Source organism: Carassius carassius, unplaced genomic scaffold (assembly GCF_963082965.1).
Source record: "Carassius carassius unplaced genomic scaffold, fCarCar2.1 SCAFFOLD_61, whole genome shotgun sequence".
NCBI classification, from domain to species: Eukaryota; Metazoa; Chordata; class Actinopteri; order Cypriniformes; family Cyprinidae; genus Carassius; species Carassius carassius.
Genome location: NW_026775074.1, coordinates 291,585 through 295,247, shown reverse-complemented (window position 1 = coordinate 295,247; position 3,663 = coordinate 291,585). Strand labels below are relative to the sequence as shown.

At 46.2% G+C, this 3,663-nt stretch overlaps 2 non-coding genes across 2 annotated transcripts; both read right to left on the bottom strand.

Annotated features, from left to right (window-relative positions):
• LOC132134767 (U1 spliceosomal RNA) lies at window positions 1–164 on the bottom strand. The gene has a single exon (XR_009429761.1). It is a non-coding gene; the product is annotated as a U1 spliceosomal RNA (small nuclear RNA).
• Window positions 165–386: 222 nt separating this feature from the next.
• On the bottom strand, window positions 387–568 carry LOC132134722 (U2 spliceosomal RNA). The gene has a single exon (XR_009429731.1). It is a non-coding gene; the product is annotated as a U2 spliceosomal RNA (small nuclear RNA).
• Window positions 569–3,663: the final 3,095 nt, after the last annotated feature.

Below are 3,663 nucleotides of genomic sequence, written 5' to 3'. Positions count from 1 at the left end.
CAGGGGAGAGCGCGAACGCAGTCCCCCACTACCATAAATTATGCAGTCGAGATTCCCGCATTTGGGGAATTCGCAGAGGTCAGCATGGCCGGAGTGCAATGGGCAAGCCTCGCCCTGGGTGAACCGCCTTCTTGATCATGGTGTCTCCCCTGCCAGGTAAGTATGAAGGCCCAGGCGGTCAGCCAGAGGTATGATTTGCGTCTCTACCGTCCACACCAACGGTTAGCCCCCCTCCAGGAAAGGAAGGACGGGTGCCTTCCGTTACTGGCCTGGAAACTGCCAAGCTCATGGGCCGGTGCTTGAAAAAAGTTTGCAATACACCACAGCATGGCAGATCTCATTCCTTGTTCTGCTATTCGACACAATAAACGGCAATCCCCAAAAAGGGAAAGCACACCGTTCCTGGAGACACTGCAATACCAGGCCGATGCTTGGAGTGGACAGAGCAAGCCCCGGCTCCAGCTCCGTGATCTAAAAATCCATTTAATATGTAGTCCCCGGATGGGGGACGTATCAGATATTAAACTGATAAGAACAGATTTTTTTTTTTTTTTATTATTAAATCCATACACTCATACAAATTTACAAATTAATCACTTGCAACAAAGGCATACATATTTTCTGAACATACATGTCCCAAGCCTACAGAACTAAAAAATCATTCCGAACTCAAAAATCATTTCATAAAGTGAAGATACAACACATTACAATCAGAACCTCATAACCAGTACTAAATTTTTAACACCCAAGACTTTATCCCACCCCTACCCGAGGGAGCCCCCCCCATACAGCCCTCATCCCCTCCTCCCCATGAACGACCTTATACCCATTTACCTCTTTCACCAAACTAGCCAAAAGTGTTGAAAATAACTTTTGAGGTTCTAAACCAGGCAACTGCTTCCTCAGGCACCTTAGTCGCCAGTCCCATAAGATACGCTTCCCTTCTGAGATAGTAACCCATACTACTCTTCTCTGATTGTTCTCTATATTTCCCAACCCTACTCCATACAACACTAAGTCCCGGGTAATCAATGGTCCTCCCCACTTTCTCCACCAGCCAGTGACTGCTTTCCATAAAGCCACTGCTCCTGGACATGACCACAAGGCGTGCTCAATTGTCTCTTCTTCCCCGCAACCCACTGGGCACAAAGGAGATCTGCCCTGACCATGCCTATATAAACGCTCCCGTACTGGAAGCCTCCCTAATGCTGCCAACCAGTTCACATCCTTACACCTCCCTACCAAATAATCTGGTTGCAAGGACAACCAGTTCACTTCAATTGGAGGCCCTGCCTCTCTAGCTTCCTTAACAGAGCTCTCCTTCAACCTATCATACAGCTTCCTATGATTTAACAACAGTGACTCTTCCAAGCACCAAGGATTCCCTTTAATGATGTCTGCCGCCACTTTATAATGTTCAGGCCTATCCAGTGACCAAGGTACCCTATTACTCCACCCTGTTAAATGCCTCAAAGGCCAGCCCAACCAAAAGTGAGCCAACACATGTGCTTTATGCTCTAGAGCCTGTACCACTAGGCGAGCTGCAAAAGCAATAAACAAAGCCGTAACCTTCCAAGGGAGGCATGGCACCCCTCTGCCTCCCTCACCCAGAGGACGTAACATCTGCGCTCTTGATACTAACTCAGTCCTCCCTCTCCAAATAAAAGAAAAAATCAACTTCTCCATTCTCCTCCCCTGCCAAAAAGGTAGGGGAAAAACATAAGCCAGATAGTTAATACTGGGCAACACATCTGCCTTCACTACCTGTACTCTACCCCATAGTGACAGATCCCTAACACTCCACCGGCTTACTTTAGACTGTAAAGATTCCAACAGCCCCTCCCAATTTTGTTGTGCACTATTCACCTTGAAAAAGCGAACACCCAAAATTTTAATGCCATCCTGACACAAGGTATACCCTCCTGGAACCACAGTCCTCTTACTCCACCGTCCTACAAACATCACTGAAGATTTACTGACGTTTATCTTGGCACCTGTGGCTTCTGAAAAACTATGCAAAATATCTCCTGTCACTACAAAATCTTTTTCAGTGGTCAAAAAGACTGTCATATCATCTGCGTAAGCTAACACTTTTGGCCTTAACCCTCCTCCACCTGGCATTACTACACCAGTCAAAGCTGCTTTTAATCGTAGTCGACTAATCAGAGGCTCTAAAGACAGTATATAACACAAGGGTGACAAAGGACACCCTTGCCTCACACCACCCAACTGTTTCACTGGTTCAGAATAGAACCCGTTTATCCTAATCTGACTGAAAGCCTCACTATACAAAAGCTGGACCCAGGCTATGAACCCTGGGCCAAACCCAAGCTTCTCCAACACTGACCACAAAAAAGAATGGCTAACCCTATCAAAGGCCTTTTCCTGGTCAAGGCTCAGGATTGCCAAAGGAAGCTGACATTGCTCAGCCCAACTGATTAAGTCCCGGACCAAAACTAAATTGAGGCTGCCTGATCTTCCTGGGACCCCACAAGTTTGATCTGGATGAACCACCAAATCTAACACCCCCTTAAGCCGTATGGTTAAGACTTTTGCCAGAATCTTATAATAAGTAGTAAGTAAAGTTTTTGGCCGCCAATTTGCCAAATCCTCCTTACTATTTTTCTTATGCAGGAGGGTCACCAACCCCCTCCTCATAGACAAAGGCAATTTCCCCACTTCCAGACTTTCCTGATAAACTTTAATCAGTTCAGTGCCTACTAAAGGCAAAAAGGCTTGATAAAATTCAGCCGGTAGACCATCACCACCTGGAGACGTGCCTCTCTTCAAGGACTTAATTGCTACCTCTACTTCCTTCAAGGTGACCTCCTTCTCTAACCTGCCTGCCTCCACTTTATCCAAGGTCCTGTCCAGATCCTCTAAAAACCCCTCCGCTGTTGACTCTCTTACTTCTCTATTCGCAAACAGCTCCTTATAAAAGGCAACTGAAGCCTTCAGCATTCCTTCAACTGAGTAGACCTTACCCTTCTCTGTATTTAAACATTCCATACTGCTACGCTTCTGCCTGCTCTTCACAGTAGAAAAGAAAAACTTTGTAGGCCTTTCATCTAGCACACGCTGACATACACCTGACTGCACAACAAACTTCTGTGCTTCTCCTCTATAATGTTCATTCAAAGAATCCTGCAAGAGTTTGGCTTTCTTCCACCCTTGACCAGTGCTCAATAGACCTTGAGAGCATAAAACTTGCAATTCTTTAGTCCATTGACGCACTTGATTCCTCTTAGCCTGCCCCAAAGCTAAACCCCATGCCCTGCAAAAAAAACCTAATCCTCTCCTTCACCCCTTCCCACCAGTCAGAATGTGACTGGTAGAATCCTTTTAAATTACACCACCCAGCAAATAATACCCGGAAAACCTTACAAAAGGTTTGGTCCTGGAGGTATGTTACATTCATCCTCCACTTCAGATCCCCCACGGCTCCATCCACTTGTTCCTTCATACCAGTACACTCCTGACTTGATGCACTCATACTTCTCTGATCACTCGCACCTGTCGCTTGTTGAAGATGCCTCTGCCTTTCTGCTGGTAGACTGCTAAGAATGGCATCCAGGTCCGCCTGCAGATCATCACCTTCCTTCAATATGCTCGCATATGATTTGTTTCTTGATGGACAGGTACGGTAAAGATGATCGGCCTTGC